This window comes from Poecile atricapillus, chromosome 5, assembly GCF_030490865.1.
Source record: "Poecile atricapillus isolate bPoeAtr1 chromosome 5, bPoeAtr1.hap1, whole genome shotgun sequence".
Lineage (NCBI taxonomy): Eukaryota > Metazoa > Chordata > Aves > Passeriformes > Paridae > Poecile > Poecile atricapillus.
Genome location: NC_081253.1, coordinates 11,902,889 through 11,930,779, shown reverse-complemented (window position 1 = coordinate 11,930,779; position 27,891 = coordinate 11,902,889). Strand labels below are relative to the sequence as shown.

General features: G+C 42.1%; 1 protein-coding gene across 1 annotated transcript in view; it reads left to right on the top strand.

Moving 5' to 3' along the window:
• The window catches only part of GLI2 (GLI family zinc finger 2), a 189,334-nt gene that overhangs the window by 851 nt on the left and 160,592 nt on the right, over nt 1-27,891 (top strand). The window lies entirely within an intron of this gene.

Sequence of the window (27,891 nt, the reverse complement as noted above, 5' to 3'; positions counted from 1 at the left end):
TTATTTATTTATTTATTCATTTAGCCAACCTGCAGCCAGGGCTTCAAAACTTCCCGGGCCGGGGCTGCGGCTCGGGCGCGGTGCGGTGCGCGCAGAGCGGTGCCGGGAGCCGGCTGGGCCCCGGTACATGGCCCGGGTGACCCAATGGCCAGGCGTGGGGGGTCACCGCCGGCCGGGCCAGCCAAACTTGTGTCTGCCTATAGCTGTCCTCGCGTTTCATACTGCCCCAGGTGCTGGAAAACTCCGTGCGTAAAGAAATTAGCATTTTATTGGCGCATCGTGTTTATATTTTTACGGCCACAGATAAAGGCACTAGTTGTAAAACCTTGTCTACCCCCTACCAATCCTCTTTTTTTTTTTTTTTTTTTTTTTTTTTTTTTCAATTGAGGCTCTTGGGATGTACAAGAATTTGAAAGTAAGCGTCTCTAGCATGTGCATAAAACAGCATTTAAACAAATACTGTATTGGCATGTGCTGTGGAGTTGGTGCCAAAAAAGTTAAGTAAATAAGCCATGAAATTCAAAATACACACAAGTGGAATAGACTGATTTGTTATAAAACTTGCTGATTTTATCTGTTTGTTCTAGCTACCTTGCTTTAAGAAAAACTTCGGGGGTCTTTTTGGGTTTGGTTTTGGTTTGTTTTTTTTCAGTTCTAAACCTAATAAAATTAACTTCAATAGAAGAGAAACTACATTCACCTGGAAAAGGGAATCTTGCTAAATAATTAAATAATTGTTTATGCTGCTGGTATGTTTGAATTGTGTGATAATTGCTGCATACAGCAACTACAATTGGTAAATTGGTTTGGTTCAACTTTTCTGATGGGTGGATATGGTAATATATATTTTGGCTGTAATGTCAGGAAATGTTGACACCTGTCAAACTTTGAATTGCAATAAAAATGTTGTATTGAATGTTATTGCAAACTGACAACTTTTAAGAAGCAAATGAAATTCATTATGGCTTTTCCATTGTAAACAACGCTTGAAAATTTGTCATTTGCAAGCGTGGCCTATCTGTAGCACTGAAAAGTGCCTGATTCACTGAAGATGAACTTGTTAATCTATAGGTGTGTGTATATCCAACCTCTGGTATGTGTTCGTGAAAGAGTTGATCTTTATAAAGCAAGTTGAGGTAAGATTCACTTAATCTCGAATGCTGTTATTGCTTAAAGTATGTGACTTTGAAGTGCCCAGAAATGCAACTGCTGTTCTTCAAAGGAAAACAGATCTCGAGGACTGTTTCCAACTTCCTTTCAGTGTCTTTCTCTTTTTTTTCTCCAGTGTGTCAAAGGGGATGTATACAGATGGACAAATACTATTTGTGTTAGGTCATTCAATTAGAGAAAAATTAGAGCCATAGAAGAATTTGAACTAGATGCATATGTCAATATAAATCTAGCATAATTTCATTGAAGCTGCTCCAGGTTATACTTGGATAAAAGAGAACAGAACTTGACCTCAGACATCCAATGTATAGCAGCTTGCATTCCCAAATGTCACACTGAAGTCACATTTAGAAAAGACAGCCTTCTGGCTGCATATATATAATGAGCTGTATTTTAGTCATTGTTTTGAAAACTAGTTTGAACTTCAGTGTCAGAGAAGCATTTTTGATTATGTTTTCTGTGATTCTAATGATCTTACAAGTTTATACCACAACTTCCCGTGGCACAGTTGTATAGATGCTGTACAGGCTCTGGGGCTGTGTGATCAGCTGTGTACAGAAAGGGTTATGTGATCGCTACAGTTTTGTCTGACTTGAAAATATGTTTTTCATGATCTCAATACTTTACTTCTATCCAGAACGTTTGAATTTCTCAGTCCTTTGGACCCTTTTTTTTTTTTTTTTTAATTTAAGGATAGAGGAGAGCATATGACCTAATAGCAGTTGCATTATTCTCATTCTCAGTTTACAAGCACGGAAGACACTTGGTTAAATGCCTGCCCCTGTTTTTGGTGGCCTACTGTAAGCCAGTTGTTTGCCCTGTAGTCTGAAAGGTACACAGATACTTCATGCTTTTGTACTCTGAGAAGTGCTCTGTTCATAGTGAAGTTTCCAGTGCAGATTAGTGAAGGCAGTGGATTCAGTAAGCAGTTACCAAAATCTGTATGTATTTGAGGAGCAAACACCTATCTATTGCCCCATCACAAAGCCTCCACTTAATAATCTGGCCAAGGATTTCAAGACACCGAGTTTTTTCAAAGAAGCTACTTAAGAACATTAGATGTGACTATAGCATCAAACTAATTAGTTGCCACTCCATTTCTATGAAGCTTCTAGGGCTTTATAGAAATGCAATATTTGCACTTCTCACTTGCTGCTAAGGCATTGAGGTTAAACAGTGTCTGCTTTTTGTCTGCTTTCTTACTGATGGGAAAGATTCCAGGGCATTGTTTGAGAGCTGCACAACCCCCTTATGTACCTGGGTAAATATTTTAAACAGTTGCACATTTGGACAACTTGCCACAAAGCATTAAGTGGTATTTAGGGTTTACATCAGCTCTGTTGCCAGGATCCCTTTAAAGAAAACCAAAACAACAGTAGGTATTTGGGAATTAATTAATACAACACTAAATAACAGCAAGGAATGAATCCTCGTATGAATGACAGCAAGAAGGCGTTGCGTTCTAAAGGCAAATAATACATGTGTGCCTGTGCATATCTACATATATGTACACACATTTGTGTGTATGCATGGAATATGCACAGTTCATGACCTGTGTATACAGCAGATCATATATATTTGCATCTTCTAGAAACTAACTGTTGTTTGGTGTAAAAGGAATGAGAATTGCATAAGAATGGCAATCTTGATTGTTCAGGCAAAATTGCAGGTTTCCCTTGTGAACAAGTGACTGGAATGGAAATAGTGGGTAATCGGGTCAAATTTTCTATAGACCGGTTCTAGTTGGGAGTGAATATATGTTAGATGTGTGTTGTCCAGAAGAGGTCACAGAACTTCTGTTCATTCACTCTTGGCTACTGTAAAACCACAGCCCATACCCTTTAACTTCTTATAAAGAAAGTGAATCCAAATATACTAAAGCTGAAATGTGTTACGCAAGGGGAACAGGAAAATTGTTCTTTAATTCAGAAGGTCAGAGCTGTAGAAATTGTTTGGGATTTGTGAATATTCAGTACCACAGCAAAAAGAGGCCTCGGTGCCTGGAAGTGGACACCCAAATTAGAAAAAAATTGAAAATAGGCTCCCTTGGGCTCCTATTGTAATAAGTGGAAGCGTTTCTGATACTGTCATGGGCATGACTGCCCAAATACATTAGTCACTGGTGAATCTTTACTCATTGTTTCACAGTTATTTGTGATTGGCTGTCACCTTTCTGCAATTATAAATATTCTAAGAGGAAACAATACAAATTAGAACTGTAGGTACCAGGATCTTTGCACTGGATGTATTTCTTTTACTTTCTAAGTGTTCTTTTTCATATGAAAAGAGTCTTGCAGCTTTATCCTTATTCAAGTCTTTTCTTTTTGTATCTACTGGGGAGAAAACCATTAATTTTGAGGAATGGTGAGAGTAAGCCTTAAGCTGTCTTTGACATTTTAGTTTAACTTGAATAGGTTATTTTTTTTTTTTAAAGAAAACAAGTTGGTGGGAAGTGTGTTTTAACTGTGAGCGCCCGATTTCGACCATTAGCATAAGAAAAAAAGTTTTAGTGCATTTACTATTGTATTGAATGAAGAGTTCCAACAGTCAGGGAAAAGAAAGTAAAAGGCTGTAAAGAAATGATGGTCTATTCAGATTATTCAGCAGCCCAGAGCTCTGGTCATCTGCCTCTGAAATCTGTGATCGGGATATCACTTTTATCTTCCTGTGCCTTTCTCTCGCCTTTTTCACATGTTCACTTTTGTCAAGGTTTATTGATCACGTTTTCTTCTCTGCAAATCTGTGGAAAATTTAATGAACCAAAAACAACTGAGAAATAAAAGGAACTTTTTATTCATTAGCCACTAGATTGAATTTTGTTCTATAGTCATTACCCTCTTGCCTCCCATGTGCCTCATTGTGTCACTCCTGCAGCAGTTACAGTATGTACAGTGGGGATGGCCACATTATTAATTCTCTTCCAGGGAAAAGTTTGTTTAAAGTTGTGAACTCATGGCAGCCCCAGCTCTGCTCCTTGGCTTTTCTCTGCCCTCCTGACATTTGGATTCTTGACTGTGGCGCTTCTGTCGCTAAATACCTTTAAGTGTGTATTCCACAGAGCATTTACCTCTTCAAGAATTAAATGTATTTGCTGCCTAGCAATTAAATCCAAATTTAAATGATTGCAGATTAGTAGTAGTTATTTACAGTCCTGATTGTTTTGGTGCTGTGATCCTTGTTCATTACACATCTGCTTTGCCTTGGTGCTGCCCCAGAGCGTTTTGTGATGCAAATGCTTTTGTTAACTTACAAATAGTTTCAGTATCTACATCATCTCAGGTGACATATTTAAGTTGCTTCTTTTTTCCCAGATGGACTTAAAAAGCTGTAATTAAAAGTGGCTTCCAGTATGATTAAGCTTTGCTAACATTTTCCATGGAACGATTTACTTAAACTCTGGAACTTTCTGAACCTATCACTGGAAGATTTTTCAATAAACTCCCCTTTTAACATTAATTTCATTTCATTGCGTTTAGTGCAGCTTGTAAGTGTAGAGAAATGAGTTAAAATGAAGCATATATCTGCCTGAGAGATTACTTGGATGTTTCTTGATTCTAAAGAACTTTGCTGCTACCCCAAGTTAAATGCTAAGTCTAAATCCCAGCAGAAGCAGAACCATAGAGTCCTGTAGAATAGTCCCAAAGACTGTCCTAATGAATAGTAGCATCAATCCTGATACTTTCAAGAGATGATCTAAAAGCCACAAAAGGGACTCTGGACTTGAGCTGGTAATTTCAGCTACAGTGATGGCACATCTGGGACTGCATCTGTTTTTCTGTGCGTGGAGTAACTTTCTGTTCTGTATGAGCAGACACTTGCAAGCTTAAACTGTCTGTAAACCTAGTGAGAGGACTTTGTGCCGAGCAGCATGAACCCTACTGGAAAAATCTGGGCTGCTAGGGCAGGGAAAAATAGTAATAAAAAACCTTCTATCCCCTGTGAAATATAGGATTTTTGTGTAAATAACTCATTCAGGTGAAACTAATGAAATCTTTTCAGAGGAAGACACCTTCTCTGGGATGCTCCGCTGCACAGCGGAAGCCAGTGTTGGTCCAGCCCTCAGAGATGAACACCCTGTGGTCACCGTCCCTCGTCCCCCCATGAGGTGGCAAATACCCCCCCAGTAGGGGACCAGCTGGTTCTTCCCAGAATCTGCAAGGGATGGTCAACTGCACAGCTTAATTCCTGCAATGGCAGTGGAAAAACTTCCCGTGTTACAAATGCAATTCAGAAGAGTGGAGATGCTGTTATATTACAGTGCTGTGGTTTAAACTCATCACTAGGAACTTTAAATATCCAGTCTCTGGCAGTTAAGTCCTGTTTTGTTTAAATGTCCTGTATATTTAGTTACTATATTCTATTCAAACAAGCAGATCACCTGGAAATTGCTTAGCATTGTGTTAAGCAGTTTGATTCTGTTGCTAAAATTCATTGAAAACCCCTTGAAAACATCTCACCATTTATTTTTTTTTCAGCTTGGAAAGTGGCATTCCTGGCTAGAGTCAGTGCATTGCTCCCCTCCATGCTGACCTGAGGAGCTGTATTAGAGCCCTTTTATCACACTGTCTTTAAAAGCAAGGTCTGTTGATTGCAGCGGTGTTAAAAGAGCATCAGTTCCCAACACCAAGATCGCTCCTTTTCACAGCAATGCTCAGCAATGCCCCTTTGTGCGCTGGACAATGCAATAAGTCAGACAGGACTTTCTGAGCCACCTCTATAAGGAACTGTAAGGGCTGCTGAAGTACACTTGTGTTAAGTTGAATTGATTGAAATTTAATGGCTGTTAGTAGCTATGAATGGTAATGATTTTCTAGAGTATCTTCACCATGCTTGACATTAATAACTGTAGTGTGTATGTGTGACGCTAGTATGTTATTCATTTTTAAAGATGCTTTCTCCCAGCCCTCTTTCCCATAATTTAGTTGTTTTGATGCTTCAGAAAAAAAAAAAATCTTGTTCTTCGAAGAGCACGTACGTCTTGTCAACATAATTTTGTGCTCCAGATTTTTATTTTTTCCAATTCTAACATAAATCAGACTACAATATAGTGAGAGTGATGAATTTGTTTTACATGCCATCATGAATTAATGTTATGCAAATAAAAGCTTTACAGGTGCCATGATTTACTTAATAATTCCAAGTTTCTAATATTTAAGCTCATTCATTATGTTTGAGAAAAAAAGACAACACAGCATGTTCATATTTTAAAACGTGAAATGTGAGATTTGTGTGCATTTGCTGTGTGTAGTTGCTGTGTAAGCACATTTGATGGCTAAGAAAGAATCAATCAGTGTTTGCATTCAGCATCCTATGCCTATAGATGTTACAGAGACATTTCAAAGAGAATAATCTAATATTTGTAGGTAAGGAGAGGAAGATGGTGGTAAAATATCCTTCACAGATACAAAGAAGCAGAAAACTGCCAAAGAAAAGTTTTTTGGCGTTCAGAATTTGAGCAGGGCCGCACAATTTTCCTATGCAAAATGGCCTTTATTTCATCCTAAGGAGTTTGCTCCCAGACCTGCTGCCTTTGCCACATCGTGAAGATGAACTGAGGAGCTGGTGAGAGCTGTAGGCATCCTGGGTCAGAGGTGAATGCGAATGGGATTGCAGGGTTTTCAGGCTTTGATATAATTTTTAGTGAGCTTCCTAAAGGCTAAGGACAAGGGGGAGAAAGTTTGACACATAAATACATCTTGAATCTCTGAAGATAAGAATAGATTTTGACTTTATTTCTCAAAAATTGAGGTCACAGTGGTCTGATGACAGGCTGAAAGCCCATCACTCAGTATTTTTCTGTTTCTTACTTTTCTTTGGTTTTTTTTCCAAATGAACCGACAGATTCTTATTTTTGATACATTGTACACATTGCGTTAGTGACAGCATATTCAGGTTTTGAAGTTCATGGCCCTGGGATCAAGGTTTAGCACCAGCAGTCAGGCCTCCCTGCTTGAGTGGTAGTAATTTTACTGATAATGCCATAAAAGAATCAGACCTCTTAAATTTGCTAGCGGTGAATTAAAGGTGAATCTTTACAAAATGCAAGAGGTCACGTGTTTCTGTGATTTCTACAGTTCATAGTTGTGGGAGTAGACTCAAGAAATGCTCCTTGACCTCTTCAAGCCCAGGGGACCATTGGCCAGGGATCAGAGTGGTACTTGGCTTTTAGTAATTTTGACAACTTCTCCTTTTACTCTGTGTTCTTGAGGAACTCAGAGGAGAAATTCATTCGGATGTTCTATTCAAGCCAAGGATTTAGCTGGGTGTTAAAGGGCCATTGGGAAGTGGCACACAGTGTATCTACCGTGATCAAGTTAATTATGTTGCTTTGGCAACCCCAGCTTTGGTATTTCCTGGCTAGGACTCGTTGATGGAATCATATTCCAATATCTGCCGTCATCAACTCTAAAATCTTCTGCAAAACCAGGTCATTGTTGTAAAAATGTAGCAGAAAAAAAGAGATTGGGGATTTTTCTGAGAGTGTTAACAATTCATTGTTTTACGGGCTTTGTGTTGAAGTAAGTTTCTGTTTAGAATTTTAAAGTATAATTCCATTGTAGGAAATACAGTAGCAATATAATTGCTTTTCCAATGGACTCAAAGTGATTGTTATAGGATTTCTTTTGTGGAGAATTTCAGCATTTTGAGGTTTTGTTTCAGTTCACAATAAGTCAGATTTGGAAGCCTTAAAGTTCTTTGTAACTGCAATAACTAGATTCTTAACTTTGCTCTCTGCTTCTGAGAGCTGTAAAGGAACACAGGGCTGAGCACAGCATGTCTTACTGAACCATGTCTGTGGCCAATTTTTTAATCTTTGATTTATTGTGTGTGCTGTTGGGGTCTTTTCTCCATTTTTTTTCGGAGAAAAGGGAATGTGGGGGGAAACACTGTGCATATTGGGGTTGCATTATCTCAGCAAAGTCTGAACTTCTTTAGAGACCCTGATGCAGCACTCTAAATCTCCATTTTCTATTTGAGAAAACATTCCTACTTCTGCATTTTACTCCAAGGCCTCTGGCAGGGCATGGTAAAATTTAAACTATGTGTTGGACTTCTGAGAAATTCAGTGATGCTGGAGGTGAGTTCATCCCTGTGGGACAAAGCACATGGGGAAGTGGGCGGTGAAAGGCAGGTCTAGATCTGTGTCAAGAGGATGAGGATGAAACGCGGCAGTGCTGGCAGCTGCTGGAGGTTTCACCATTCTCCCAGCAGCATGCAGGGTGAAGGATCTTCCTTTCTCCGTTCCAGAGGACATTTCCAAGGTGCAGATGGCAGGGGGGGTCTTTGCTAATGCATTTGTTTCCTTTAATCTCTTCTTGGGGTAGAGACACCTAAGAATCAGACTCCATCCAAGCGGTTGAAGGTGGGAGATGAGATGGGCTTTCTTGGTAGAGAGGAACTCACTGCTTGTGAGCTTGTGTTGCATTCTGCTGCCCAGAAATGGGCTATCCCATTTCTGGTCACTGTGGGTTCCTCTGCACCAGTTGGTGGCTTTCCAGGGAGGTACTGCCTTAGATTAGGATAGAAACTTTTAGTGCATTGGGTACTGTCAGGTGGTGGACATGCTCCAGCTGCAAGGCTGTAGGAAGGGGATACAAAACAACTTTGGACCGCTAACCCTGGTCATTTTTGTGTCTTCCTCCTTTGCTGTTGAAGATAAAACTTTTCAACCTAAGGGGACCTCCTAGCATCACCCCACTCCCTCCTCCTGTTACTGCATGTGGAATAACTAGTGCATTCATGGGTTTTATCAGGATCAGATCCCCAGTGAAGTGTAGGACCCTCCAGTGGAAGTGAAGAAGGCAACCACTCAGGATGTCTTCTTCAAAGTGACTTCTCCCTCCTTTTCTCAGTCAGTCTCTTCTGGCATGGTGCAGCCCAGGGGTTGCCACCTGGGACTGGCAGGCTGTTAGCCCTGCTCTAATGAAGAGGGAGCAGTTGGAGTGTTTTTATCTGGTTTATTTTTTTCCTCTCTTGCTGTGTGTTGTTGGGTTGCTAGGATGAGGTCTGTGGTCCTGGTGTGCTTTCTGGGTGTGCTAAACCACTCGTCCCACAAACCTCCCGTGTAGGCTGGACTGGGAGTCCTTGGTGCAGCAGTTCAAACAGAGTGCAGTGCTGCAGGTGCTCTTTTGCTGGCTGATTGCTTCAAATGTCACACCACACCTATCCTCGCCTTAACGTCCGCGCTGTTTCAACATCTCATGTGAGCTAATGCAGTTTAGGCATCACCCATTCTCTCTGTCTCTCTCCCTGGAGGTTACAGATTTCCAGGTACCCCTGAGATAGAGTTTTAAGGTCATCAGTGGCATTTTTAGGTCACAGAACTGCAGGACCTTGTCTTCTTGCCAGCTAATCAAATGACTAATTAGTTCATATATTGCTGCTGTTATCTTTCTCTCTAGCTTTAGTTCAGCTCTGCAGGATGAAGTCTGCTAGGAGGTGACATCTGAGAATTATTTGATTGGAAACTTAGAGGCAGATATGGTCAAGAGACTCCATATGAGCAATCACTGGTGCCTGTGTTAGTCTCTGTACCCCAATTCATCCACGTGTATTAGTGCATCTGTCAAAGCACAGTACTTAAAAACAGCCTTGCTCTAAGCCTTTCTGTGATTATGGCAGTGAATATTCAAAATATGCAGCACTCTTAATTCCATTGTAATTTGAGTAATTTCCACAAGACTGTATTTTTAACAGAGGTAGCTGTATACATATATTTTAATTTATTTTAATCTATGAGCAATCTGGGCACTTTATCCTGCACCCTCTAAAATGCTCACAAGTAGGGACTAGGGCAGTGCAAGCCTTTGTGGGTATCACAGCCACATTAACCCACTTTATTTCACACTACTCTCAGGTGTTGATGGCATCTGGTTGTGACAGATGCTTTCTGATAAAGTCTTCAGATCAACATGCCTTTGGAGACATCAGTGTTCTGTGTTGGTACTTGCAGAGTGCTGTATCCAAATACTCTTCTTTAATTGTCTTATTAAGTAGAGAATTAAGCTGTGTGCTTTGACTGTTTTGGTGCCAGTGATTCTTATTGCAGGCTTTGGCACGGCACCACGTTGTGTTTTAAAGAGACAGCATCACTTTAATGATGTGGGAATTGAGTTGGAGGCTAAAAATCCGCTGAGAAAATGGCTGACTGAAAGTACGGTACGTAAAATCTGATTTTATGTTCTTCCCCTCAGACTATTAGGTGGGGGGTTTAGTTCAAATGCCTGCGATGATTTAAGAAATAAAAAGCAGAAATTCTCCCTGCTGCCAGACCACAGGCTCCTCAGCGCCAGACTTGCAGACAAATGTCACATGTTGCTGTATGTTTTGAAAGCATACCATGTGTTATTCTTTAGCTGTCTCAGTCTTCCCCCCCAGCTATATCATCTTCCCCCTAGCCAGTCTCACAGAAAAACTTTTAATGCAAAAAACTTCCTTCTTCCCCCTATCCGGTGCAGACCCCAGGATGTGTTCCCCTGTACCTGTCACTCCATGTGAAGGTCTCTGCCCACAAACTTGCAGAAGTGATTTTAACTCGACTTTGTGTAACTCTGCTTCTTATGCTTTAAATCAGACACTTTTGACACTGATATTGCAGCTTATGTTGTGCGTTAGGATCAAGAGCTCACAAATGACTAAACATATGGTTAAAACTTTTTTTTTCATGAAATATAATATGTTTCAGTTTAACTCGGCTGTGGGTCTAGATAACAAACCTCCACAGTTTGCCATTAGAATAATTGCATTTCCAGAAACAATTTTTTACTCCTTCTTTTCTACTTTCTTGGATTAATGTTTCCTCCAGCTAATGACAGGACTGGACATGCAAACTGGATTACAGCATAGTGTGAGTAGTATGAGCTGAACTTGCTGGCATCTCACTTTGTTGCCTATAAGGTTAAACAGTTTACTGTGAGGTTGTAAGAAGTAAACTGAAAGCAAAAAGAGGCAAATTAATCCAGATCTCTTGGGTTCCATCAGTGACGAGCGTGGCTCTCAGGGCATTTGCCTCTAAAATGTTGTTTTTCCCATCCCCCCAACCTGCAGCAGTGGAGCTTTCCCACTTAGGGCCAGCTTGTGTTTGGATGGGAGGTCGGAGTCCAGCCACCCCTCAGATACCTGGGTGTCACTCTGGCAATGTGGCCACGGGATGCCGCTCCTCCTCCTGATCTGCACTGCCAGGATGAACGTGGCAGAAAAGTTGGCAGCAGCAGCCTGGCGCTGTGGCTCTCGTGAATGGTAAAGGCTGCTTTGCATTAGAGCTGCTCCCTGGGGCTGTCTCCTTGCAGGAGGTCTGCTCCCAATTTCAGCAGGGGTAGGAAGCAGCCAGCACTTGTGCTCGACATCTCTATTAAGTTCACTGTACCAAGAAAAAAAACAGCTATTCAGGAAAGCCACTGCTTGGGTTTCTGCAGAAAAGAGTGTTGAGTTGATCCACTGGCAGAACTTCAGATCATATCTCTGATAAGCAAGAAACTGCTGGGGAGTAATGTTAGGATAAAGGATAGGGCTGGGAGGACCAGGGCAGATGGTGCAAGGGATAGTACATGTATCACAAATATGTGTGCTAGCTAGATTGCTACTAAAAACTCATCATACTTCATTTGCATTCATTCTGTTTTTACTTTTCTTTTAAATTTTGTTTTGTCCTGTTTTTTTTGTTTTGTTTTGTTTTTTTGTTGGTTTTGGTTTTTTTGTTTGTTTTTTTAAACACTGTCGTGAATGGGATTTCTGCAACCACCTGCATCCAGCTGTACCTTGTAATTGTAGGTGGTATTTCAACCAGCCTATGAGCTCAGGTGCTGGGTGTGCCATCTGATGTCCCAGTTTGCAAGCGGACTGGTCATACTGGGGACTGAATGAGTCTGTTCACTTATTGAACTCAAAAGCTTAGTTTTGAATCCATGTTGAAAGGCTGGATCACGGCTGGTGTCTTGAGCGTGTTGGGCTTGTAATTCTCTTCTCAGTAGAAATGAAAGATTTATTGGTTTTCTATGAAAACAATAATAGAAAGTTTGTGTTTCACGTTTAGGTGTAATTATGAGTGTGATGCTTGAATGATGAGGTGTACTGTGTTCAGAAAGAAACCTGGCACCATCCCACATGAGTGCAGGGTTTCCACCAGGCCATGTCTCTGACAGATCAATTCAACAACTCCTGCTTTACTGGGACCTCCTTCTTCACCAGTCCCTCATGTTTACTGGGAAACTGCAGTGCTTAACTGGACTCAGCAACCCAGCTGTGTTGTAGTGGTAGAAATATTGCAGGGACACGGCCAAGTGCCCGTGCTGGGACCACCAGCCTGAGGCAGAGTGACTCCTGTGTACTGAGTTGACTGTATAGCTTATATCTGTGGGGAGGAAAGATGGGTCTTATGCTTCCCCTCTTGAAGTCAGTGAGAACTTCACCAGAGTGCCACAGCTTCTCAGATATGGTGAATGGTGGTTTAGCCACTTCATCCACCAGCTCCCTCAGGACCTACAGATTAGTCCCTTAGAAATACCTGTAAATGTTGCAGCTCTGGTCCCCTCACCAAGGGCACATGGCTGCTCTTTGTAGCCCAGGTTCATGGCAAAGAGCTAGTGAGTGATGACTGCTTTGTGAGACCAGCTGTGACCAGGAGGACACTTCCTGCCTTGTGTTACCAGTTTGCTTTCACTTGGACCCCTGTGACCTGTTTGTACTAACGTGTTAGATCTGGAGCTATGCCTTGGAACCATGCAGGGCTTGTGCTGGACCAGAGTGGTGATTTACCCTGCAGCCTTCCACAACCAGTGATACACTGTGCTTCCCTGTGCTTTGTCTGCTTACAGGTAGGCAGGGGCTTTTCAAGATAATTGCTATAAACTGGAAATGTCCACCATGCTTTGCATTTGCATGGTTGGGACAGATCTTTCCTTTGTAATGCTGTCGTGGTGGCACATGAGAAGGTACCTGAACCTGATCCCCTTGATTTATGAAAGAACGGGTTGCAAGTTTGATTATTTCCCAGAGGCTTCTCAGAAAGCAATGCTTTCCCTGCCCTTTCCTTATCTGAGGGAGCCCTTCCTGTGACCTGCCAAGATCACCTTACTTTCGGGGCATTTGTGGGACATGCATGTATTACAGTTCTAGTTGGTAACAATGCCTGTGTGGATTGTCATAAAAAAACTATTGTATTATTATGTAGGATGTTCATAGAACTTTCACAGTATATTTTTGTAAGGGAGATCTTTGCCTTAAATTCATTGCTCTTTAGCAGAAGAGCCAATGCCCCAATAGAAAAGGAGGCTGGAATGTGAAGCTCACATCAAATCAGCTCTCTGCTCTGCTAGACCTATGGGCTGGCACAAACCCACGTTTAGCTCCCAAGCAGCCGCTTGGCTCATGAGTGGTTAAGGGACACAAAGGAGTCCCAAGGAGACAGATGCACAGACAACCTGGTGGCAGCTGGGAAAATACTGTGGGGGAAAGAAGGGATGTAACCTGTAGGAAACCAGTCTTCATTAGTTCTGCAACTTGTCTGACTACTTGCACTCTTTTATTAACTTTTTATTACAGCAAAAGTGACTAGAATAAAAATAGTGTAGGTGCCAAGGGGATAAACAGTGAATTAAAAGGATTAAGTTCTGAACACTTTACTGCTTTTAGAAAGATGTTATTTGATTTACTAGCTTAAGTTAAATTTACATGACTGAATTACTTCTTAACTTAATAATGACTTTGTGGGGTAAAAAACCCCATCTGTTTAGGTGTTTTAGAAGGACTTAATCCAGAATACATCATAACTCTTCAGGCCATTATAGAAGAGTGGAACAGCTTTGTGTCAAAAGCTAAATGAGTGCTGACTGGGATTTGAGTCTTCTGAAAGTCAGCATGACCTGCACATGGTGTAGGGATTGATAACAGCTCAACATGTAAGATAGCAAAGGAACTATTCCCAGTGTTCAGTTAGCTATGTTGCCAATTGTGATATTTTTGATTGTTTCATTTTTCATAAACTCTTGAGATACAAGATAACTTGTTGGGTTTTTTTTTTAAATATAAGTTTTTGTTTTCCAAAGACAGCTCATGGAAAGCTGGTGACTGACAGTGACAGTTCTGTTTGAGATCACCTGCAATAAACTTCTCTCCTGATACCCATCGATATAGTCTAGCCAAGCTCTCTTGCCCTTTATAAGGGTTCAGAGTTGCTGGCAGTTTGTGTTGTTTTCCTCTGAATCCACAGTGCTTGTTTGTGGCTCTTTCTTCCCCCCACAGCTCCTCACGCAGCACACTTGCATGTTGGACAGAGTCCAAATTTCCTCCCTCCTGGGGATTCCTTTGCTGTTAATTTAAGTGATGGCAAATGCAAACTTCTTGCCAGAGCTTGCTGTGTGTTTTTTGGATGCTTTTTATAGCTGTTCCCTGAGGGGTCAGCTTTTGTCCTTCCCCACCATGCTTTCTGCTGTGGGGAGAGAGGCCTTGAACTGGAGCTGATCGGTCCCACCTGGCTTTGAATGCATCTCTAACATGGCTTCAGGACCTCACTGTCTTTCACAGTTTTCGGAGACTTTTGCTTTGTTGTTGTTTGTACAAAGCTGAGCTTTATAATAACTTAAGTGTATATGTAATCTTAAAAGCCGAATGAATCATTCATGCCCATAATACGGTGTGTCTAAGTTCTTATTAAATGGCTTTCTGCAGCACTGTGACCTGATGATTTTAGATGCTATATGAAAGTTACAACTAGGGAGGAATATGACTATTTTTAATAGGTATGCAAAATAGTTTTTCTCTTCAAAAGTCATGCGGTGAAGACATGGTGTTAATATGAGACAGAGTGAATGTGTTGAAGAGAAGTGAGTGCCCATCTGCTGTAAGCCTGAACTGTAGATTTATGGGATATCTTCTCAAATTGGGGATGTTCATGGAGATCAGAGCACAGTCTAGAAAAACACTCAGTCTCCTTCCAGGTAGATCAGCAGTAGCCAGGAAAGGTGGAAGGCAGCTCTTCAGTTTGAAGTCATGCGTGCCTTTGCTCATTTTCCCTTCAAGAGGTCTGCCCTTGTCACCAGAGGGGACTTCAGCACCTCCCCCAGACACAAGTTCTGCTTCCCAGGGTTATTCCCCAGGGCCTTTATCCTGCTGTGAGGTTTGTACTTGCACAACTGGTAACGCATTTAGTTGTGGTTTTAACCCCTGTCAGCTGTTTTCAGTAGTCCTCCTCTGATTTGTCCAGACAGTTTAGTTGAAGGAGCTGTGCAGCAGGACATGTTCACAGGACAGGGAGGAACAACAGTGGCTTTATGGAGATGCACATGTTTCAGGAATGTCATCTGTTTATGCTTCATTGTGCACTGGGGTCCTGCAGGGCACCGTTTTCTGTGATCATCTGGGCCGTTGTAGAAGTCAGAACATTTGGTTTAGCACAGAGGTTTGTAACACCAGTCACTGCATAGGTCTGGTGTCCCATTTCATGTTGAATTGAAAGTTTCTGGTGAAATCAGAGAATCATAGGAATGTTCTGTGATGGCACCTGGTAAATTAGTGGAAATGGTGAAGGAGTTCTCCATCATGGCATCCTGGATGGAGGAATAAACACTTGAGTCTGGAAGTAATGTGGTCAGCAGACTCAGTGTTGGGTGAAGGTGACTTGTGGAGACCGTGCAAGAAGAAGCACAGCACTTCAAAATGGGATTCAAGTAGGAAGAATACCTAGATTATCGGGGGGAAAAATCCAGAGGAGTGGACATCTAGGATGCAGCATCTCTTGGGATGCCTAGGTCCTCAGGAATTAATAACTGAGCATGAAGATCTTGCAAATTTGCTGCTTTTGGTAACCTAAAAAGACCCCCAAAAAAAGGTTTCGTTGCTTGTCCTGCACTGAAGCAGCAGATGGGACTGAGGACACAGCACTGGCAACTGCAGAAACTGTAATGCATTCAGGTCTGCTTCACTCCATTACAATAGAGATTGACAAATTGGAGAGAGTTCAGGAGAAAAAAAGAAGTAACAAGAGAGCTTGAGGGATTGACTTACAAGAGAAGACCGAAAGAGCTGAATATAGATAACTTGGCTAAAGGATGACAAATGGGGTGGTTGAGATATAAATCTACAAATATCTGAAGGGTGTAAACACCAAGGCTATGAAGAATTATTTAGAGTGGTACAATGGGGTGTAACTAGAAGTAATGGGATGAAATTTAGGAGAAGGCAAATTTCAGTTGAATAATGGGAGAAGCTTTTTGACAGTGTGATGTATTAAGCCATGGGCTGCTTTTCCAGCAGTAGTCCTGTTGATCACTGTTTAGGGCACAACCCTGTTTGCTTAAGAAGCCAGAGTTTTCTGGAGTCTTTCTTAAGGACAGTTTCAAATCATGCTTTTTATGCTTTATTATTTGATGCAGAGGCATGCAAACCATACACCAAAGCTGCTGTGCCTCTCCACACATGCACCATGTCTGGGTGTGACATAGTGGCTGCTGGTGGTGTGCTGGTGGAGGTGAGGGCAGGGGTGTGAGCAACCTCTTGAACCACAGCTCAGCCCAGATGGCCCCACTGGCACAGCAAGCTTGGCCAGGTCAGTAGTATCTGCTCTTTGATCAGGACCTTCTTTTACCTCCCACACTTCTCCCATCCAGGTGCTGTAGTGGTACCTTTTGGGGGTTAGTTCACTTATGGTCTCTGGAATAGATATCAAAGTTATGCTGCAGCTCTGCACCAAGAAATCTCCCACTTTGCTTCAAAGAAATCAGGACAAACAAGATCCCATTGATACATGTGGTGTATGATCTTTTATAAATCTACAATACTGTACCTTAACTTTTTCTTTAGAAAGTCCCATTTCTTCTTCTGCTTTTCACTTCACTTGAAATGCAAACTAAGGTCAGAGGATCACTTTCCTACTGGCAGAACATACTGCATTGTCTGTCATTTTAAAATGTCCTCCACAGTAACTGAGGAAAGGTTCATTTCTCTACTCTTTATGCTTAAGAGTGACTCTTGAATGTATTTTGCTTTTCCTAGAAGGGCTAATTTAGAAAATTAGGTAGACTAGCTGTGTAAATCAAGTTAGTTATCTCAACTAAAATGGTAGCACAGGGCAGATGGCAGATTCATGTAAATAGAGAAACAAATGCAGCTGTAGCACTTAGCACACACTGGCAACTTGGCTATTTTGTTGAAGAGAGGGAGAACAGAAAACTTTAAAGTACTGGCATTCTCGGAGCATAAATGAGATGAGCTGAAAGTGTCTTTTATAATTGTTCTTAAATGTGTTTTGTATTGCTTGTGCTCTCCCTGAAGAGGTTGTGTCCATACGCTTCAGGGGAATTTCTGAATTATATCCTCTCTCTGTCTGTGGGAAGAATGAACCGCTGAAGGGTTTCATTCTCCTCTGCATGGGGATGAATATTTTTCTTGCTGAAAAATGCAGTTTTGGTCTCCTCAGAACTGGATTAATTTGGCAGATGATTTTCATGGGGAATTTTGTATGTGGGGAAATGTCAAAACAATTGTGTCTTCATTGCATTCCCGTTACTGAGGGCTGTGGTGAGAGTACACTCCTGGAGAGGAGAGCTTTGCTTTGAACCGCTTTTCACATCCAGACCAAGAGTGGATGTGTGCTCAGGCCCCATCGTCTCAGGAGAGCAGCATAACCACTAAGCTACCTCAAGTTTGCCACCTTAATCTAAGTGGTTTCCATTCAGCAGAAATAAATCATTTATGTCAGTATGACTTCAGAATTATTTTTAAAAAATTGTTTGGTTTCACTGCTGTGCAGGAGTATCAATTATCCTCCCTACCTTATTTCTGAGGCCACTTTAAAAAGGAATTTTAATTATGCAGCTGGGGGTCTCTAATAGCATTTGCAGGAGACATCATTGGAGTTTTTTTTTTCCTGGAGGTTGATTGATGATACTTTTGCACCTCTATTAGTAGACTTAGGCCCAACCCATTTACAAGCAGGCTTTCCAGGCAGGCACTCCTCAAGAGGACAGTATAAACCTGGTCAGGTTTCCTTTAATTGTTGCTGCCAACTTCTCTGAACCTTGCTAGTGAAGGATATCTTTGCAAAGCCAAGCCTGGAGCAGCTGAGGGAAGTGTTTGGGGGGAAAGGGTACCTCAGAATAAACTGCAGCAAAATTTAGGGTCACCATAGCAGTCCAGGCCAGTTTTAACTTCACAGCAAGGCTGGATTATGATCTGGAGCATTTGGAATATTCCCAGCCCTGTTGATGTTAGCTGATAACCTGCAGCTGAAGGGCCAGGGAGGTGGGTGGGAGCTGTGAAGTCCCAGCAGGAGCAGCTGAAATTCAGCTCCCAGAAGCCCTGGCTTGCAAGAGTCAGCCTGTGCAGTATGGTAGACTATAAGGCACAATAAGCATACTTTTTTATCAGTTTAAGAAAGGAAAAGGCTGCCCTCCCTCCTTATCTGTTGAGGGCAATGAAAAATCTTGAGCCAGCTTGTGCAGTGAAAGGATTAATTTGCTGTGGAAGTTTGATTAATAAAGCAGTAGTTTATCTCATTACATTTCCCCATAGAAACTGCAAAAGGGTTTCAGATGTGCGTGGCCTTTGCCACTCTCCCCCTACTGTGAAACAGATGTCTTGCTGACTGCCCCTGAAAGGGGCAGATCAGCACCCAAACCCTCCTTCTGGCAGGATATGAGGAGAAGCCAAAACTGAGGGAGGGAGTCAGCCCAAGTGCAAGGGAACATGCCTTTCTTTTTCTTCTATGATATGAGAAAACATAAATGGGTGTGCATGAAAGCCAGGAAATGGAATCAGATTATTTTGACTTAAAATAAAGTGTTAGTTTTCTTAAGCAGCATTTAAAAGTTGGAAAGTTTTTAGCTAATTTTACTGGATAGTTGCATAGTTTCTTTACTGTCTTTTGTCATTTTCCAGGGCATCTATCCTTTATTACTCCATAGTAGTGCCCTGCCTTTATCTCTTGCAAGTTCTGCTCCTCAGCCCAGCACTGCAGGCCTCCAAGAGTAAATGTTTATAATGTTCACGTAGCTTTCAGTGAAATCTCTTCCAGCTTTCAAAGGAAGCTCTTTAGTTTGGTCTGTGCAGATATAAACTTTCGATAGGAGAAATTCCCTGTGTTCAGCTAATGGCTTCAGAACTCCAAGTGCTGCTGATGTGCTATATATAGTTCAGTGTCCTTGTAACTGCATGTAAAAACTATGTGTTACCTCTGATTTTGAGTTTAAACACGCCATAAGAGTGGATTTAGGCCTTCTATACATGCAGCATATACTCACAGTAGCTTATTTTTGTTTAGGTATAAATAAGATGTCTCTCCGCAAGATCTGTTGGAAGCCAAGTATGGGGTTTAAAAAAGGAATAAATAAGCAATGGAACAGTAATTCTGTCATAAGGTGCATTGTGTCAACAGAAGTTTATTTTATTTACCTCTTAGAGTAGGAAATGCTCTGACTTGTTAGGGTTTGTTGTTGCTTTTTGATACGTTGGGTTCCTAACATGGTTCTCAGTGACTTTTGTATTCTGTTTTCCCAAGAAAAGCCTTATATCACAGTTTCAGTTCCTCGGCAAAACTTAGTATTTTATTTATTGTTAGCTGCCATAGGTTACAGATGAACTAGCTTATGCTTAGAGCTACACAGTTCATTCACTTACTTTGCACATTAATTTAGAAAACTGAGGAGATGGTGCCAGCCGTAGGTGATGGAAGTTTTTCCCCTGATGCATTCTCATTTCACAACAAATCTAGCAGTGACTGAAGGGCTAGGGGATGTCTTTTCTTTCCACTGACACCCATACAAATATTTTCCTCTCATGTGTCTCAAAGTGCTTTAAAGAAGTGCTTGACTATTGTATACCAGCTGCTTATGTTAAGAAGTTGAGTCACAGATGGGCAGTCAGGAGTATCAGGACACCTGATAATTGTGTTGGAGAATGGGGGACCTTTTGCTCCCTGTCCTGGGAATTAGACCACTGCTTCAAGGTCCCCACCTCTGTCCCACTGCAGAAGTGGCTTAAAGTCTGCCAGAATTTCAGGATCCTGTATTCTAATGCAGAACAATTTTTCCAGGATTTATTAGGATGTCCACAAAATCAGCTGTCTTTGCAGTACGTCCACTCTGGATGAATCATTTCTTGTCACTTTTCTCTGACAAGATGGGAAACTGAGCGGCCATAACTCTGAGCTGTGTCCTCCACGTCTCTCCTGAGGGCCAGGAGGAAAGGGCAGTGCTGGGACTGGGTTCCCTTGGTGTGTGCTGTGGGCTGAGGTGCAGCTCCAGCACCTCTGAGCATCAGATGAGCAAGTGGTAAGGCAGGTTTAGCAGTATTCTGGCAGCTCACCAATGAGGTTGAGCAGCCCAGTACTGGGTAGCCTTGGACTGGCCAGCCCCAGCCCAGAGGTGCCTTAACGTGCTCCACACACAGCACAGCCGTGTCTGCAAATGACTTCCAGAGCTAGCAGGCTGGGGACTTACACCAGACTGAAACTCCCTTAGGAATGTGGAAATAGAGGTGGAATAATTAGCAACCAACCAGTGCTGGACCCCTGAACTGGTCTACCTCTGTTATGGTTTACACCCATAAATTCTGATAGCTGTTCTAGGGCCATGTGTGTATGGGACTGGGGAGAGGAGGAGAGAACTTCTGGTAGTGATAAAACTGGATCTTAAACTCTGGTTTGTGTTGAGCCAGAAGGGTTTAATTATATGTATGTAACATGCAATGAAAAGCAACATGGGTCTTTGGCAGACCATATGTCTTAAGTGCTGCTTGGGATGATTGAGAGCTGCAGAACCAAGCTTTAGATTTTGGAGATGTGGTTCAGACACAGAATTGTGCTGGTGTCCCTAAACTTTCCTGGTTTTGAATAACATTTTTTAAGCTGAGGTTTTGCAAGTATGAAGCCTGAAGCCAGCTTAAGGAAAGTTTATGATGTGAAAATTAAGTTTTCTCTAGTAAGCTGCAGTTTGTCAAAACAAACTGTTGGGCTAGAGTTTGGCAGGATGCAAAGATTGCATCTCTCCCTTTGAATATCCAAAGAAAATGGAAACCTGGCATTTTAATCTTGCATGGATTTCTACACATCCCTTTCAACAGCTGGGATAAGCTCCTCTGCTTTCTCACACATTTTCCCTTGTGTTATGAATCACTACCTTCTCTTCAGGCAGTTCACATACAGGATTCTTCAGTCTTTGGAAGTTCATGTGTTTGTCTAAGGGGAGCAAAAAAAGGTTGTAAAGGGACTAGCCCAAGGATAAGATGGATCTCAAATTTGGTTGTCTGACAGGAAATGAATTGTCATATAATTGGAGCTGGTGCTAACTGACATTTCTGCTTTTGGGGGGAATATTTTGGGAAAATCTACTCGGTTTTCCAACAGAGCTCCTAAGAGGGTCTCACAGAGAGGAAATTCCATACATTTTTTTGCTTTGGGAGAAAAAAAAGAGAAAAAAACAAAACAAAAACTGGTTTTAGCTGATCACTCTGAAGTGAAAGAGAGCAGCTGTCTGCTCCAGCTCCCCACTCCCTGGGAAGGAGGGCTTAAAGCACCCCTTAAGCTTCACATAGAGCTTGGATTCATGGAGTTCTCACAAGCTTTGTGCTCCTGCCAGCAGCCTGGGATGGGCATCCTGGCTCCCAGGTGGAGAAGGCAGTCCATGAGGTTGGGTTTCTGGGAACAGAAGCTGGGGATTTTGGGTGTCTTCCTGGACAGCTGCTGAGGAAAGAAGCAGCATTCTGACCCACCCCATGAGCAGTTAGAGGTAACTGAGGCACAGCCATAGACAGAGTGTGGGCAATCCGATGATTTCCATTGGAAATCTCATGTGACAGGAGCTCCTGACCTCTCTTACACAGCTTTTGGTATATATGCAATGTGTAGCATATTGCTGATAAAGCTGTATAGTGCCATTAAGATTTGGAGTATTGCTGGAGCAGAGCTCATTTGGGGAATCTGCTTTGGAAGGTCACTGTTTGGATAGGAGTTTAATGGTGGTACCCAAGCAGTTGTAAGCAGGTGATCAATAAATTAGAAATGTCTGAGTTATTCCCTTTCTGCTTTGCGACCTCGCTATTTTAGAGCTTTCCCTTTTATGAAACTCACCCCATGTGAATTTGCTCACAGCTGTAAGAGCGATTTAGTTCCACTCGTTAGGGATGAAGCAAAGGTCCATAATAAAAAAGAAAGGATAATACATCACGTAATGTATTTTCTTCCTGGGCTTGATGCATATGGAGCACTTTAAAGTATGAGTTGTTTTCAGATATAGTAGAAGTATTGTGTGTTTTGGAAAACTTAACTGCATAAGTAATAGGAGACCTCAGCCATACGCTTCACTATTAAATCTTTTCTGAGAAGTATGGAGAAACGTGTTTGCTCTGCGTGTGTTTGTGTGAGTTATGGGCTGTGCAGATCAGCGAAATGCAAATTAGCAGTCCTCTACTGTCCTGTCATATCTCGACTCGCAATAGCAGAGTTCAGAAGTTCATTGCTTGGGGGAGGCAAAAAAAGAAAAAAAAAAAAGAAAGTTTGCTCTGACTTACTTGTGCTTTTATGAAGACTGTCTGGAGCTAAATAACCCCTGGTGAACTTGTATCCTCCACCCCAGCTGCAGCCTTTCAGCTCCAACAAAGACCACTCACTAAATCCAGGAAATCGAGCGGCGCGTGGGTGAGTGGCTGACTCCGCATTCACACCCTGCCTGTGTTCCGGGGGAGCCGCTCTGCCCAGCCCTGCGAGCAAAACCCTCTGCATGTGCGCCTGGAAAAAATAATTCCTCACCATCCACGGAAAGCTGCACTTTCCATTGAGCTTTTCCAGCAGTGCAGCTTTGTAGAAACCACAATAAAAACATGGGGCTGCAGGATTTTTATTCTTTACATTCCTCACTGCACAAAAAGCAGCACCAAATGTTTTTCTGGAAGCAGGATTTCCAGCCATGGAGCAATGATTTAGGAGGGCGAGAATATCAGTTTCCAAGAATGTTTTGTTTGGAAAACTTTGAGATTTACTTGAGACATCACCAATCTATCTCCTCCGCTTTGATTACTCCTTTTCCACATACATTTATTTAGCCACTGGCTGTTGTTCTTTTACCCTCAAAAAATCTCTTTTGGTGCCCCTAAACATCGTCTGCTTTGTTATGCTAAGGCGGGAGATAGAGCGGCATGCAGAGAGAGAGATAAAAGCAGTGTTGTTTTATGGATCCTACGCAGTGTACTTTGCAGGAACTTTAAAAATAATTTGCACAGTGCTCCTCAGTGGGATGAATGTTCTCTAAGATCATTTACAAAACACGAACAAAAGAATATTAACAAAGACGAGTAAGCACAGATTTCCTCATTTCACAGGTGAAGAAACAAAACTCTGTAAAGCTTACTTGTTGATACAGGGCCTGGTCAGGGTTAAAAGGGTGAGGCTCAGCCTGCAGGGCCATCATGTCCATATATCATGGTAGTTGGAGTGAGATGGGAGTTTAAAGTTAGGAAAGAGGTGGCTGTTTAGCGGTTTAGTCATTAGATTTTGCTGCTTGTGTAACATGACATGTTGGAGATGCCTTTAGGTGACGTGGATTTCTGTCACTGGGGTGTAAAAACAACCCAGAACCTCAACTGCCCCTGCCATATGCTGTAATATTTTCTATTAGGGAACTTTATATTTAAAAAATATATTTTAAATTTTGCGGTTCTCAAAGACCAGAAGTTTCCTTGGGAACTTCAGCACTGCAGCCTGAAATGAAGCAAGTGGGCTGTTGTGCCAAGGGGGAGAAGGTCCCCAAAGGAGTAGCTATGGAGGAATGCCTGACTGGCCCTGGCACTATCCATTTGCACCTTTTATTAAAACCAGTGATTAGTGGTTTAAAAATAGTTACTGTAAAGCTTGTGAGAAGAGGTTAATGCACAGTAGTTAGAGCGTTGCACATCTCCTTCTGACTGTGCTATTCTCCAGCTGCTGCCTGGTGGCTTCTCTTGGGAGGCAGATGATTTTCAGACTCACTGTACTCGGGGCAATGCTCTTGGTCAGCAGGAGATTCACAGGAATGCTGTGATGGGACTTGGAGCCCACATGCCCTGACTGGAAACCATCATGAGTCCCCCCAATGCAAATCCTGCCTTTGAGAGACTGAAAAATTGTCCAAGGTGCCTTGTGGGGCCACATTCATGGACTCTTCTGGCCCCTCCACTTGCACCAGGATGCCCCAGTCTCTGCTACTTGTGAGAGAATGTATTTAGAATTTTTCCTCTACAAGTTATTGGTCAAAGGCAACTTAAAATGATCCAGCTGTTAACATTGTGTTTCCATCTTTACTCTTCTGGCACTTGTGTGTTCATACATTATATACATTCAGATGCTGAAAATGGATTTTTTAAAAATTCGTCCCAGAATCATGTTTTTTGGCTGGATCAGTTCCCTGAACTGATTGACACTGTGATTACATTAATGTGAGCACAGGAGAATGGGAGGGAAGATGGAGGCAGGCAGGACAATGGGGTCACAGCATCCCAGGCTCGGTTTGGTGTAGGCTGTCTCCTTGGTTGCTGGAACAGGCTGTAACTGTGGTGGCTGGTGAGGCATACATTTGAAGATAATTTGTGCAGGAGAATGCAGCAAAAAAAAATGCATTGATTGACCTCCCAAGCCAGTGGAGGTAATCCTGTAGCTCAGCTACTACACAGCCTAAATAATACTGTTTCTTAGATTTATTTATTTTTTTCAATCAGTTGGTTATACAGTGGTTTCCCTCTACGTCATCCATGCTTAGTCGTGCTTCAGTGTGATCCTACTTATCAGTAACTGGGATTATTCTGTAGCTGGAGCTGAATCTCTGATTGAGCAGCTCCAGGACGAGGGCTGGTCCCCAGAGGCTGGTCTGAGCAGATGTACACCAAGAGTTTTGCAGTCTGCAAATGTCAGGCTGATGTTTTTTCCTTTTCTCACTGGACTTCTCTATGTCCTCATAACTGTAGGTACAGCTGCATTTTCTTCAATCGCCTACAGCATCAAGACAAAAATTACTTTGGCTTTCAGTGCTTCTGGCTGGGTTGCTTTTCTCCCTACTGTTTGCAGGAACATCCTGGGACACAGACTGACTGCCCTGGCCTAGCCTGTCTGCAGGCTGCTCTCGGCAGGCTTCTAGCTGTGCTTCAGTTGTGTGTCTCCCAATGGGCTTGACAGTAAACTGGAATCATCTGTCTTGCAAATGGCCTTGTCTTTAATTAGAAAATCTTTAATGTCTGCGGAGTCACATGTGGGTGCCAGAGTTCGCAGCTCTGAAATGTAAGTTCTGTTGACTTGCTCGTTTTAGGTGTAAAGTTTAAAAAAATTCTCTCTTGAGCCTCAAGATAGCAGTATCCGTTGAACCCTGTTGGCTGATTTTCATGAGTTAATTCTGGCCAAAAACCCACCCCCTCTATTCCATATTTTTCCACCAATGAAACACTAAAAAAGGTCTTCAATTAATTTTCTCAGCTTCATCCCCAATGGTCAGCAGACTGTTTATTTTTACTGTCTCTGTACAAGTGCTAATGCGTTTTTTCATTTTGTGTTGTGTTTTTCTGATATTATCCTGTAGTTGGGTATCCTGAGCCTGTTTGCTCTGTGTCAAGCATTAGCTTGTTTCCTGTTAATGCCATGCTCTTCCTGGCTGTAGCTTCTGCAGTCTGGCTGCTGCTGCCAGCTTCCATGTATATCTTGTGCTAGGCTGCACTGAGAGAGCAGTATGTGACTCCGAACTGCAGCGTCTCTCTGATGAGAGGTTCTGTGGGAATGCTGTGACTGGAGCCAGAGCAGAAACCATGTAGGCTCCTTGGTGTACCCTCCCAGTCTCTCTCATCCATGTTCCTCCTGTGTTATGGGAACCTACCTTCCTCCAGGCTTCGAAGGAGCTGTGTCAAAGGGCAGGACCTTGGGTGAGTTCTTTACCAATAAAGCCCTTGAACTTTTTCCCAGTTTTGTAGGAGCTAGAAAAGCATAACCATGACTTAGCTTATGGGGTTGTGGAGGAGAGACATAGTCCAAGCCTAGATGGCCCACAGGTCTCCCATTTCCTTTTCATTCCTATAAATTGTTGCTATATAATAGCACAAGGAAAGGATACAGCTTCTTTCCACAGGCTAATATTCCCAACTTGGGAAGCATTTTGTGGAGAAAGCTTGTTGAGTTGTGCAGAGAAAACTATCAAGGAAATAAAACAGCTTCATGTGAAGCAACACTTAGTGCTTTGTCTGTGAAGGAATCAGTCTTTTATGAAAGACTTTGTGTTCCATGATTTATTTATTTATTTTTCCATTGAATGAGCAAGATTGTTTAAAAAGGGTGGTGGGGAATGTCACTGGGGAAAAGACCCCTCCTCTACTCACTCATCGATTCTTATAACATTAAAAAAATTAATTTAAATTGCCACTTTCCTCAAAATGAAGTGTAAAGCTTCCACAGTTCTGTTGTTTAATTTCCCAACTGGATATGAAATTAAGGAAATTGTAATTGTTTGACCTCTCGCATCAGGGAGTCTAGGTATTTTTTCGTCTGTTTCACTGGAGTACATCTATATGAGAATAATGGCTTCCCTAAGGACTCCATTTCTTGTAAAATACAATCTAATGAATTAAAATACAATCTAATGAATTAAAATATATCTTCTTGGTGCTTTTTTCATGCTGTGACCTGCCTTGGGTTTGAGTGTGGGGTGGCTCCTGTTGAATTGTCTGAAGGCTCTCAGTATACTTTCTCCTACTGAATTGTTCTTCCTGAAGTTTGCCCATTGATTACATCCTCTGGCTCGGGTTCGTTGTCTTTCTTACACGGTTCACTAATTTTTCCTCAGTAAGCATTGCTAATGTATCTTCCACAAACTTGCAGCTTTTTGAGCTTTGATACAGGAACCTTTCCAAAATCAGCAAAAACAACTAAAGAAGCGGGATTTTTTTTTCCTCCTCCTTTCTTTGTGTCCTTTGTTACTGAAGAGGACTGCAGATATTTAGTACCATTTAAAGCCAGACAAAAAAAAAACCCTCTCAATTGGTGATTGCTCCAAAACACCAGTTGATTATTGTTGGCAGGGATATCACACTGGAAAGGACTAGCTGTTCTGTGTGGTTTTGAGGCCAGAATACTGCTGGGATTGTCCCTGCTGGCTGGGTGGAGCTCACTGGGTACCTGCCTGAGAGCCACAGCGTCCTCATGCAGCAGATGGACCTCCCTTGGAGGGGGGGAATAAGTTGATACCAAAGAACAAAGCTCTTCTCCCTCAAAAGGTAAAAAAATACACTGCATGCCACTGAGAAAGCAGCAAATATTGGTCGTGAGATCTCTGTGCTTTGTATGTCTGATCAGATGGATGCAAGATTTTTCAGGAGATCTAATATACTGACTTTTAGAAAATATCTGGGTATGTCAGAGTGTGAAGTAAGGGAAAATTCAATTCAAAATTCAAAAAATGCATTCATTTTGAGGAGTCTTACAGAGAAATTTTTGTCCCAAAATCAGGACTGGGAGAGGTGGGAATGGAGGTTGAGCTGACTTGCCACCAGAATAAGTGTATTTTGCTCTTGAAGAGAAAAGGTGAGCAAACACCAACTTCACTGATATATTTAGCTCTCAGTGATTGCAAGGATGAGTTCAACTGGATCCATAATCCCTTGCTTAGCTCTTATTTCCCAAACAGGCCACACAAGTGGCCTCATGCACACCCATAGCAGCTGGTAAAACAGCTTCACTTGCGCAATGGAAGAAGTTGGCAGGAGAGGACTGTCAGGAAGGTTTTGCCA